This window comes from Bos indicus, chromosome 21 (genome assembly GCF_029378745.1).
Source record: "Bos indicus isolate NIAB-ARS_2022 breed Sahiwal x Tharparkar chromosome 21, NIAB-ARS_B.indTharparkar_mat_pri_1.0, whole genome shotgun sequence".
Classification (NCBI taxonomy): domain Eukaryota; kingdom Metazoa; phylum Chordata; class Mammalia; order Artiodactyla; family Bovidae; genus Bos; species Bos indicus.
In genome coordinates, this window is record NC_091780.1 from 10807203 (window position 1) to 10820616 (window position 13414).

The 13414-nt window shown below is 41.0% G+C and overlaps 1 long non-coding RNA gene across 1 annotated transcript in view; it reads right to left on the minus strand.

Moving 5' to 3' along the window:
- Nucleotides 1–447: 447 nt before the first annotated feature.
- The window catches only part of LOC109575641 (uncharacterized), a 37723-nt gene continuing 24756 nt past the window's right edge, over nucleotides 448–13414 (minus strand). Inside the window, exons 2-3 of the long non-coding RNA XR_002183265.2 lie at nucleotides 1395–1544; nucleotides 448–977 (exon numbers count right to left, since the gene is read on the minus strand). This is a non-coding gene — a long non-coding RNA (uncharacterized lncRNA). The remainder of the gene's footprint in view (nucleotides 978–1394; nucleotides 1545–13414) is intronic.

Genomic DNA, 13414 nt, shown 5'->3' on the forward strand with positions numbered 1-13414 from the left:
GTGAGCGAAAAAAAAAAAATGTGCAGCAGCTAAAATACAAGGAAATCAAAACTAGAAAGGAAATGTCTTTAAGTGCAGAGGTTTTGGTCCACAGAATAAATCCACTCGTTCTTCCTTAGCCCTTGACTCCCAACACTGTCTTGTTGGCTCAGAACCCTCTCGGGTAAGTTCTTGATTATGAAATGCCCTCTCTCTGGTGGCCTGCCAAAGCCTGCTCCGCAGACTCCCAGGCTAACCTGGCACTGCTGCTGGTGAGAAGCCTTGTAACCCCGAGGGCCTGACTAATGCGTGTGTATTTTCCTTTCTCAGACAATTCTGCAGGCAGGCAGGAGGAGAGCCGTTCAGCAATCCACGTGGTAATTTCTTTTTTCTATTTCTTTGGGCAGTTCTTCCAGGATGACATAATGATATGTGCTAACAATGAAAAATAAAGGCACCGTAGCTGTATCTCTTTATACTTGGGTTTACTTTGGAAATCAACAAACAAAAAAGAAATTCTCTCCTGTGCTTTCTTGATGAATAATCCATGGCTCCCACAATGCCCTCCCACCAGTGGGAATGGAAACATCTGAGGGCTTCTACAAGCTGATTTGCCTTCATGATATCAGATAACTAGTTTTCCTGTTTTAACTGCATGAGCAGGGTTTAGGTGTCACGAGGTCAGAGCGCATGGAATTTTTTTTTAAACTTAGGGTAAACAGTGAAACCCAATAACTTATTCAGGGCATATGGCTCAAGAACAAGCAGTCACTAATATGAGTCATATCGCATTAATAAAGCATGACACTAAGGGCATATTTGGATCAAAATATTTCAGAGTAACTGTAAAACTGAAATATGACAACAGAGCTCAGACTCCTACTTAGGAATTACAAAGAGGTAGGTTTGAAAAGTTGAACCGTAGGACATGTGGGTCTGCTGGAGTCTTCCACAGGGATGCTGACAGCCAAGCATTAAGTCTGTTTAGCCCATCAGTCCTGTGGGAAGAACAGGAAGAGGGCAGAAGATCAGAACGAGCAGTCTTTCTCAATCGGCCCTCCCACACCCACTCAAGTGTCTTGCAGCGCCTGGTAGAGCTTAATAGAGTCATGAGGAAAAGGAAGAACAAAGGAAAGAAGGAAAGAATTGGCCACAAGGAAAGGTCTCCCACTCTGAATTTGCTTTGGCTGTTCTGAGGTGCAGGGAAATCTTTCTAGATTTTCTAGAACCTTCTGTGCTTTAAGGTCTGGCCTGGTGAGTTTGGGAAATGATTAACAGCATGGTATCAAGAATCAGACCATAGAAAGCAACTTGAAGTTCTGACTCCACCCCGCACTAGTCCCATGACACTGAGCAGTTCCTCTCTAAGCCTGGGCTTTCTTGGTTGTGAAACAGAAATAATAATAGCAACGTACCTCCTCCAGCTGCTGTAAGGATCACAGAAAATCACAGTGGGTGGCCAGGTCTCTGATGCATAGTGAGTGCTCAATCTAGGTCGTTACCACACTATTGTTGTCATCATTGCTATTTTGAGTCAACTACCCCAGTTATGGACACCTTTCTATCTGGAACAGGAAACAGGCAGGAAAGAAGTTAGTAGTAGCAGGGTTCAGGCGTGGACTCACAAGCTGAGCATTTCAGCATCCTTAGATGCCACCAGCTGTGCTGCTCCATTATTTAATTCAGTTCCGCAAGTGTGTTTTGAGTTCCTTCTCTATAGAAGATACAGGAAAAAGTTCTAGGAGTGTTCTGGGATCCAAGGGACATAGTAATGTTCCTGCCTCACAAAGGGGTATTTAACAAATGTGCCTGTCCAGTTAGTGATGAAATTGGACATAGTCTTTCAAAATATCAGATTAGCCTCTTTGAATCTGAATTAACACACACATAATCCTGACCCCTATTCTCCTTCTCCCCCAAATATAGGTAGATAGATAGATATAGATATAGTATGAAAAGTGAAAGTGTTAGTCGCTCAGTCTTGTCTGACTCTTTGCGACCCCATGGACTGAACACCCTCCCCTGCCCCCGCCCAGGCTCCTCTGTCCATGGAATTCTCCAGGCAAGAATACTGCGGTAGGTTGCTGTTCCCTTCTCCAGGGGATCTTCCCAATCCAGAGATCAAACCTGGATCTCCTGCACTGCAGGCAGATTCTTTACCATTTGAGTCACCAGGGAAGCCCATTAGTATAGTATTAGAATCATAAGTATAGTAGAGTATTATAGCTAGTATTAGTATAGTATAAAACAATTTCAGTTTTATTTATTTAAAATTTCAGTTTAAAATCCCTTGTAAGTTAAAATTTAAATATCAACTAACTGCATTAAATATGTCTAAGCAAAAGAGGTTTTTTTCCTAAATATCCTTTGAGGAAAACAGGGTTCCAAATGTTTAAACACTGTATTAACCTAAAACATGGTTGATCCCATTTAGGACCATGGTTGATCCTGGTCCCATTCTGCTTGTCTCTGTACCCAAAGTATTTGTCAGCTTCAGTGAGAACATGGATGAGTCATGCCTCTTTAATGATTTGGCATATAACTTCTGCATCAATGTTTAATATTTTTGGTATAAAAGCATATTAAGGTCAGAAACTGAATGGTGGTCTAGGACCCTACATTGACTCTCCAAACCAAATTTCAGAATATAGTCTTACATCAGCAGACTAGAACCTATATCTTAGATATCTCTCCTAACCACTTGCCTTCATTAGGCCAAACAAAAACAAAATCAGGGCATCGACTAAGGTAGATAAGCAGGTCGGTAAACCGAGATGTTGAGCTCATTCGTGAAGAGTATGTGGAAGAGGATGGGGGCTCAGATGGCCTTCCTGATGTCCAGCAAGTCACAGCTCCACATGGCAGAACTGTGCTGGGCTCCCAGGAGGCCCAGTCTAGCAAGGTGTCTTTTTCCTTGCAGCTGAATGGCCCTTGTCTCCTGTCAGTCGTGGAGACATGGATGGACGGATGGAGTTGCACAGGGCCTTTAATCTTCAGGTGCAGTCAGGGCAATTATTTTTTGCACCAGTAGGAGGATGGGCAGGGGGATCTTGACTCTGACCTTTATTTTTTAAACTTTATCTTTAATTGGAGGATGATTACAATACTGCCATGGCTTCTGCCCCATGTCAACATGAAGCAGCCATAGGTGTGTACATGTTCCCGCCCCTCTGGAGCCTCCCTCCCACCTCCCTCCCCACCCCATGCCTCTAGGTTTTCACGGAGCACAGGCTTTGGGCTCCCAGCAAACTCCCACTGGCTCTCTATTTTACATATGGTCATGCATACATTTCAGTGCTGCTCTCGCAAATCATCCCACCCTCCCCCTCCCCCACTGTGTCCAAAAATCTGTCCTTTATGTCTGCATCTCCATTGCTGCCTTGCAAGTTGGATCATCAGTGCCATTTTTCTAGATGTGTTTCATAGATATGTGTTAATATACAATATTGGTCTTTCTCTTTCTGACTTAACATCACCCTGTATGATAGGCTCTAGGCTTATCCGCCTCATTAGAGATGACTCAAATGTGCTCCTGACTCTGATCGTTAATTTCCACTCATCAACAGACTGATACTCCCCCTGCGTAGGAAAGCAAAAACATCAATTTTTATGACAGTTGTGGCTTTTACCAGCAAAAAAAAAAAAAAAGTTTGCAAGTTAGAATGAAAAGTACTACATACCTGGAAAGGTGTTTTCTGTGGTATCTCTCAGCTGTATGTGCCTGATGCTGAAAGGAGTGCTCTTAAAGAAAAAAAAAAAAAAATCTCTCTGCCCCAGGTGAGCCTCTGTTAGTTTCCAGAGAGAGTAAAGGCCATTACACCCAGCTAGTCTGCCAGGCTCCCCATATCCCATATTGTGGTCCCTTTCTAGGGAGGGGGATGCATGGATATAAATGTTTGGTATATTCTTGAATGTCTAATGTCCTCTTTTCTGAAGTTCCAAAGCTACTTCAAAGACTTTATTGTAATTATTTGAACTCAAACTAATCTTGATGAGATTTAGGGGAAAGAACACTTTCTTTTCCCCAAATAGCTTCCCAGGTACTGTTTTTAGTTTTGTTTCCAAAGCAGTAGCTGGCCCCCCTCCCCCGAGCCCTGGTGTCCTTCTTCACCAGTGAACTCTTCCCTGGAACCCTGCCCTGCAGCAACCCAGCCCTCCTGCCCACCCGGACTTCCCTCAGCTTGTCTGCCACGAGCTCCGTCTGTTTTACAGATGACCTTTTCTCTTCCTAACTCCATCTTCTTCAGGCTCGCTCCTGCGCATCCCTTGAGCATCAGTTTGAACACAGCTCCCCAGAGCAAGTCTTCACATCTCGGACAGTGGCTCTTTACCCATGCTCCCGATTCCTGGACGATGACCTCTCAGGCACTTCATGCAATTGCTTCTTGAGTGCAGTTTTCCTGCTCTGAGTTCAGACACTATTTCTGTTTTACTATTGTATCCCAGAACCCAGGACCATGAGTACATGTGGTAGGTGCTCAATAATCTTTGATGGAAATAAAAGAGAGAGACGATAGGAAAAGAGAGAGAGAGACAAAGAGAGGGAAGGAAGGAAGGAGGGAGGGAAGAATGTGAGAGAAGGGGCAAAACAGCACCACTGCAGGGGCATTCCTGGTTTGTCATATCTCCTGCTAACAGCCTCCCCCCTTGTCTTTTTCCTCTTCCTCCTCTGTCATATTCTCATCATGGAAACACCATTAAGTAAAGCAAAAGTAAAATCATCCTTGCCTCAGTATGTACTCCAATTTGATGTGGGGTTTTTTTGGTCCTTCTGGGTCCTGCCTCCATGATCTAAACATACAATTTCAAAGCCAATTTATTCAACAAGCACAAAGCATCTTGTCTCTCTCATATACACCTCAGTAAATAAATGACAAAACATATTTTGTTAAGATACAGTTTTTTCACTTAAGGTTTGAAAGTCTTACACAAGTTTTCTTGTCATCAGATAAGTCCAATTTGATAGTGGCATTACAAAACTAAGACACTAGAAATAATATTATTTGGGGGTGCAGGTGAAGATGAGGTGTATCCTGGCAAAAATCTAGAGAAAAATGTGGAGTTTGAATAGTTAGATATTGTATTATCATTTGATTTCACGAGTGACTAATACTTGAAATCTCCATTTATTTAAAGAAATAGATGCCTAGTGTTTTAAATAAAAAGAAGGCTTGACCTCCCCCCCTCCCGCCGCCATGGGATGTAGAAATTAGAACAAAGATGTGTCGAAGCCCCTTTAGATCATTCTTTATAGGATAAAAAAAAATCCCAGGGTGTATAACGCTATAAAAGAGAATATTGCACTGTATGTGGATATGAACTAGATAAAAATTTTTCAAAGCAACTTTTTGTTGTCTTCCATGAATTTCCCTTTTTTTGTGTGCAGAGAAGATAGATATGAAAGAGCACAGTACCACAGCATTATGGAGGAGAGTCATACATGTTCATCTGCGTCACTGTCTCTATTTCTCACTTTCTCACCTGCAAGTATGTAGTTTAGGGATGGCAGTGCTCCAGAGCAGGGCAAGAAATTGAGTGCAGGGTAGATTCACCCATGACGAGAGATTTCAAAAGTTACAATTACAGAGTCAGGGCTAGAAAATAAGAGAGATTTACTTAGGCATTAAAGATAGGTACTGGGCAGTAAAACTGATAGATCCTTATTACATTGTCCCATAAGAGACTGGGCCACTCGGAGAAGTTTATGCTAAGGAAATTTAAAGCAAGTTAGAGGAAATACTTCTTCACCTAGTAGAATTCATTCTGAGGAATTTGCTGCCAGCGGCAGTCATAAAATCAATCACTGGGTTGCATTTTTCCAAAGGGTAGAATAATATATGACCCACTCTTCTGACTAGTTGGGGAAGATAAAAGCAATCAATTCGCCTGCTTCTGGAAGATCACAGTTGATTACAAGTGGGGTCAGCAAAAAGATGTCCCCCACACTTGATCAGGATAATTAAAAACTGTTTGCCCATGCTCACATGTCCTAGAAGAAATGTCGAAATAGGATGCAAAGCTCAAATGACCTGATCTAATATGACAAATGTTTGTTGACAGGGACCAAAAATTAAACAATGAAAAAGAAAAAAACTATTCCAGGAAATAATTATAGATATTCCTAAAATATTTTTCATAAAAACATTTTTGTGATACTATAAATACGACATGATGCTTTTGTTTTTGAATCTGATTTGCTTGACTAGTACTCTCAGAGTAAATCTGCTAAGTTTGAAAACAGTTAGCAAGCATGACTTTCTTTTTCCCAATAGAGCATAGAGTTTAGTCAGAAGTTATACATACACTAGAAATGTTAGCAAGGCAATGTTAATTCTGAGGTTGTCCTGTAGCAGATCAGTAACAAACCCCTGGATAAAGGCATCTCAGTTTAAAATTAGCTTCTTTTTTTATGGAATTTGCTCCACTTTTTAAACTTTTTTTTCTTGAAATTGTAATGTATTTTCTAGAATTTCACATTTTGCTACAACCCATGTATCAAAAGTCGTATTCACCCTAACATATGAACTTCTGAACAAGACACCCAAAAAACCATTGTTGGAAGTATGGCTGGAGCCTGCATTTTCATTTGGGGACAAAAGAGTGTAATACAATCTACAAAAAAAAAAAGAGAGAGAGAGAGAGTGAAATTGTGATAAAAATTGCAAAGTAAAATAAAATCCTGAATAAGTCATACTAAAAGCAGATCTTGAATTTCAACAAAATGTAGCCGTGCTGAAAAGGCAAAGAAGAGTCATTGTTGTCACCTCCTGGAAACCAGGAAATGTTACTGACTTTAACGGACAGTGACCTGTCTAGTTTCATTACTCATGTTAAAAAAAAAAAAAAAAGAAGTAAAGATAAAAGGTGTCTGGAAGTTCTTTCATGATAAACCTCCGTAACTTGCAATGGTAGTTATAAGTTGAGCTTAAGAACATCATTATTTTCATAACCATGTCTTATTAAAACATTATCCTGCCCCAAAGTTTCAACAATGAAAGAGTAAATGCCATATATGAATTTCAGGAGAGTTTTCTATAGTTGCCATGGCACTGTTGGAAGCTCTAGAGGAATTCCTGAATCGGCTCACGGGACAGCTTCCTGCTACAAGCACTCCTTGTGGAGGGGACATTCCCTAGAGCCAGCCTCCCTCAGGTTCAGTCCCAAGGAAGCCATCCGCTGAGTGCCTTGGGCAGGTCATATCCCTCCCCTTGTCTCAATATCCTTCTCTATAACACGGGTACAACAGTAGTACCTATGCCACAGGATTGTTTAAATCGATGCAAAGTAACTAAAACTGTGCCTGGTATATCAGAGTGCCCAGTCATTGTAATTTTCTTTCAATCCCTTGAAAATCTGGGCTTTAAAGGGAATCATCTTTCCCCTGTTTCCCCTTTGGCTCAGCTGAGAAAAGAATCCTCCTGCCATGTGGGAGACCAGGGTTTGATCCCCGGGTTGGGAAGATCCCCTGGAGAAGGGAAAGGCTGCCCACTCCAGTATTCTGGCCTGGAGAATTCCATGGACTATGGTCCATGGGGTCGCAAAGAGTCGGACATGACTGAGCGACTTTGACTTCACTAATCTTTCCCCTGGGAGAGAATGGGACATCAGAGGTCATTTCTTCCTTTGTGGAGTTGGGTGTAGGAATGGGAGAAATTTCCAAGGTTACACTCTCTCCTCATTCTGGTCCCTACCCTTTTTTCTGCCTTCTCTCCTGCCAGTGTGAAAAGTGAAAGTATCAATCACTCAGTCATGTCTGACTCTTTGTGACACCATGGACCGTAGCTTGCCAAGCTCCTCTGTCTATGGAATTCTCCAGGCAAGAATACTGGAATGGGTTGCCATCCCCTTCTCCGGAGGATCTTCCTGACACTGGGATTGAACCTGGGTCTCCTGCATTGCAGGCAGATGCTTTACCCTCTGAGCCACCATGGAAGCCGGCTTGCTCCTTAAATTCTGAGCTCCTTAATCCTGCTAAATTTGCTCACTCCTCACAGTCCTTGCATCTCCTCTGAGCCCAGAATAGTTGCCTCTTTTCTCCCCCACCAAATCCTGATGTGGCTGATTCACACTCATCCTCCAGCCCTCTCCTTGGATGTCATCATCCTGGAGAATCGCCCCCATGCCAAGTCTATGCTCGGTGCTCCTGTCCACATGCTCATAGCCCCCCTCTTTTAGTCACCACTTCTTATTTTCTGCTGACTCTCTGCCTCCACCATTACACTAGAAACTCACCTTGGCAGATAGTTGGATCCGCCATGGAGCAGTGCTCCTCGTCGCTGAGCTCCAGTTCTGACACACTGAGGCCACAGAAAGCATCAAGACCAACAGGAAAGCCTGCCCCTTTTCAGGAACATGCTTCCTATTTCCCTTTGCATTTACTCTACAAAATCACTCACTGATGAGGCTCTGCTCAAAAAAAATGGATGTTTTGGCTATCATATTCAAAGCCAGTGTTACAGAAGAACCATGCTGGGGCTTCATGGAAATAATTGGCCTACCTTTTATAAAACAAACACTGGGAAAATCTATAATGCAGCCTGAATTGGGAAAAGTTCACAACAAAGTAACAGGGGAGAAATAACTTTCTTTGAGGTTTGTTTAGTCTGAAAAACAGGACTCCAATGGGTGGTAGTGTTGTTTACGTTAGTCTAAACTGTTTAATCATATTGCAGAATTTATACTTATCTCCTAGAATATGCAGGATAGTATTAACCTTATAATCTATTGAGTACAAATAACAAACACTTGGCTTTATAGTGGATGATCAGAAATGCAAAAAAGATAGATCAAGCAATTAGATGCAAGCATGGTGAGGTAAAAGACTGATTCAGGCAATTTGCTCTCACGTTTTACCCATACCTAAAAGATGTAGTTAATAGAGACATAAGCGTGGAGCAATCCACATGAATGATTCAAATCTTTATTTCTCTTTGTGAATGAAGGTTAAGTAAGTGCTTAGAGATATATGATGAGAACAATACCTAGACTATTGAAGCATGAATTTACATACAGAGCCTTTGCTAAGCACTGTCCATGTATTATTCTATCACAAGAATCCTATGAGGTATGCAATGGTTAAAACAATACAGTTGAATAATTTGAGGCTAAATGATAAAGAAACTTGCCCAAAGTCATACAACTAACAATCAGCGGTCAGTCTTAAAACCCTTGTTCATTTGACTCCTGAGTTTTTTCTTGAACCTTCCAGTGAACACTACAGCCTTCACCCAAATTCAGATGCAAGATGTAGTGAGAAAAACCTGAGGTCTGGACTCCAAAAACTCACAGTAGTCATCAGTTTGAGCAGATCACTGAGTCTCTGTTTCATTAGTTTTGACAGGAGAGAAGTAATACTCTTATCTGTCCTTCCTGCCTTCCAGAGCTCTCATGATGATCAAGTGAGATGGTTTATGTGCAAGAACTTGGGAAGCGGGGGTGTGCTATACAAGCATCAGTTGATAGTTTATTTACAAGCATAGCCTGTTGATGGATTTGTATTGATTTAGTTGGTATTTAGGGAATATTTTATGTATGAGGGTTGCAAATGAGTTCCACCAAAACCAGATATGACAAGCAGATGAAAAGGATGGTCTTAGCCCACAGAGATAAGTGGACATGATTTGTAGAAGGAACTGGTTGTCCCATGACTGCACTCCAGGCTTGAGGCACCAGTAATTGGCATTTTTTGAAAGTTAGAACATCAAAGATAAGGTTCCTCTTCTGAAGGCAGTTGTACTTGGGATCAGAGCTGCTTACAAATTAAGCAAAGGTAAATCCAATTGAATAACAGGGATCCTGGGGATTGAAACGTGATCTTATCTAAAGAATAGACTAGCATCTCCATGTTTATTTACCTGGAGAAGACTGATCATTTACAAACTTTAAAAATTTTGTTTTATAGCTTATAGACCCCCCCAATATATTTTTCTATTAAAAAATTGTGAAAATTATTATCAACTTCTATTACATGTGTAAAGCTCTGGGAAACTGTAGTGTTAAAGAGAAGAAGGTAACTTGAGATCTGACTTCATCTGTCAGATTTTTCCACCTGTCCTTAGCATCCTAGCTCTCTTTGCTTTCAACATAAAATAACACCCATGGTGGTAATCATCTATTTTTCTCTCCTACATTTGTTGAGTACTTGAGAATATAGTTGAGAACTGCAATAGATATCTGTAATTTTTCTCTGCCCAGCATCCATTCTTTCTTTATGTAATAGAAGGTGGATTTTCTGTTAAGATACCACCTCTTTTCTGTATCTCAGTGCTTAAGGTTTAAATAGAGCTGACTCCACCCACTGGGTCCAGCAGTTGAATGATAACTGAGACCTGATCAATCAAAACGATGGTGACTTTTCCAAAGCTGGGCATGAGACCCAATCAAACCTATGGTTATTAACCCTGAAATGTTTGATGCAACAACTACCAAGAAAAAAAAAAAAGCTAAATTACAAAGCTATAATCTTTGAGGTACTAGTGGCCATCTTTGCTGCCACTTGAAAAGAACCTACTTGAGAATGACATCAATACAAAGCAGAACCAAAAGATAAAAAAATAATTTCCTAGGGGTATTATTTGCACACTTAGCTTTTCCCTCTTCTTTTCCATTACCAAAGGTAATATATTCTTTTTTTGATCAAGCCAGTTTCTACCCTGGTTCTATTAGCTGCAACTGGAAGCAAGCATTATTATTTCTATTAGTTGCAACCATTAGCCCAAGGTTCTATTAATTGCGACCATTAGCCCAAGGAGATGTATCAGTTGTACAAAGTTTCTACGTATGACATATACTGTCTATCAGTACTCTGATAGCTTCTAAGGAATAGAAAGTAGATATAGAAAGAGAAATTGTAGAGCTGAGTTTACTCCGTTTGTTTCATATTCCTCTTTGCTCTTGATTATCACAGAATATTGAGTAATAAGTAACAGCAAACATGCGTATAGTATATGGAATTTGAGAGGCATACTTTTAATCCCATGTCTTAGTTATATTATTATTCCCAACTAAGGAAAACATAACGAGCAAAAAAAAAATTTTTGTATTTCAGAAGAGTATTGGAGACATAAGTTGAGCCTCAATGTAACACCCTCCACATGTCAAAGTGTGTTATATTTTTCTCAACATAAGAATCTAGCAAAAGCATCCAAGGTTAAGAGTCAAATTATGCTCCTCCCCCTACCACGGAAAAGCTGCTGAAGCTTGGAGAAAGTAACCTAACTATTTATTTTACACCACAATGCTAGGAAAAAGAATGGAAGCAAACCAGCTTGTGCTTCAGTACCAGTTTTGAAAATCACAGCTTTGAATTTTAGTCCCAGGGTCACCACTAACTGGCTGTGTGAGCTTGTATGCATATTCTCATCGCCTTGGGTACCTGTAAAATTAAGTCAGTGACATGCAACCTCCTTATTTCTCATACATTATGTGTAAAGCACTTGAGAAAAGATACCTGAAAATGACTTCAGAAGTTTCTGTCTAAGTACATACAGAATATTGTTACTACTTGAGTGTAAAAAAAAAAAAAAGTAGCTTTTGCTTAAGTAAGAAAAAGAAAACTCTCTACTAGTGAGATATGGCCTGGAACTCCTCTAAGCCACAAGAAGAAAATAAACTTTGCCTGGCATATGATTGAAAAGGATAATTTAAAGATCACAGCAAGGTCATCATTCTTCATTCACACCTGATGATTTATTCTGCATATGCTATGTGCTGTCACTTCAGTCATGTCCAAATCTTTGCTACCCCATGAACTGTCATCCACCAGGCTCCTCTGTCCATGGAATTCCCCTCCTCCAGGGGATCTTCCTGACCCAGGGATCGAACCCGCGTCTCCTACGTTGGCAGGCAGGTTCTTTACCACTACTGCCACCTATCCGTGTGCCATCATTTCCCAGAGAGGAAGGGGTTAACTGCTGCAAAAATAACCGCAGAAATAATAGCTGGTACCCAAAGACCTGAGTTCTAGTACTGACTCTGTCACTGGCTTATTTTGTGGCCTAGCACACAGCCCCTTCTAGCCCTTGGTTTTCCTGAAGGGATTAAATTTGTAATGTGGGAGACAACACGGGCACTCACCAGTATCTGGCTTTCCGCTGCTTTCCAACCACACAAAAGACTGTACTTTCTAGACTCCTGGCAGTTATGCTTAGCCAGATGACTAGTTCTGGCCAACAGGGTATGAGAAGAAAGACCAATGCTGCTTCTGGTCATGAAGCCTTTGAGTACTTTCTTCCCCTGCTGCAGCCACAGAGGATGCCATTAATTCAAGTGAAAGCATTAGTCGCTCAGTGGTGTCCGATTCTTTACGATCCCATGGACCATAACCCACCAGACTCCTGTCTGTGGAATTCTCCAGGCAAGAACACTGGAGTGGGTAGCCATTCCCCTCTCCAGGGATTAATTCAGGGTGGTCCAGTAACAGATAGTAGGGCCGCCCTCATCTTGGGCTCTGTGCAGGTACATGGAACAGAATCCCCTTGCCAACCTGCCACTGATATGTAGAAAAAAAAAAAAACCTTCATTCTGTTAAATCACTAATACTTTACTGCTAATTTGTTACAGCAGCATAATCTAGTTTATCCTTACAAATAAAATAATTTCCATGTTTTCTCTAAACTCTTATTGATACAATTGCCATGCAATATGTTTTCTATGCTGAGATAATGGATTTAGAGCAAAAAGAAGCAATGAATCCCACAGATCTACTAGGATATTTTTCTTTATAAGTTGCAAGGAGAGATAGAGATATAAAGATAAGGAAAAGCTCCATGGAGTTTCTCTGCCCCTAGGAGGGGGCATTCTACAGAATTTTCTCGATTATGCTTTCCAATTCCTCCCACCAGGACTTTTAAAAAGTTAAAAGGTGTGTTTTATCTTACTAAATATCAAAAACAAATGGGAGTCAAACTTGGAAGACACGTTAATACAAAAGTGAACAGAACAAAAAAACAAACAAAAAATAGTGAACAGAACAGAAATGTAGCTTTAATATCATTAGATGTTACATTTAATTTGTTTGTCATATTTATTTGCAGATGGGTCCCAATATTCTAGTGGGATCTACCTATGAACTCACTTGCTGGGCAAACTCCAAAGTGCCTCTACAATGAAATCACACAACGTGAGTAAGAAGAAAAGCAAGGGAGGAACCAGCATAGCTCCAGGCCCATTCTGGGTTTTCTTCTCTCCTCCAGGAGTAGGAGGAGAGAGAAGGAGAGGAGAGAAGGGGGAAATTGAGGCAGATTATAGGGACGGGTGAGACCAGAAGAAGGAAGTGGCCAAGTGACAAAACTTAACAAGATAAAGAGAAAAGGAGAAGAGAATACGCACGCAAACGCAGACAATATCAAGCATGGCCAAGACGAGGTGACGCAGCCAGCGGTGAGTGAACCACTTCTTCACTTGTCTCTCAGTAAACAGCCTTGAAATCTTCTGG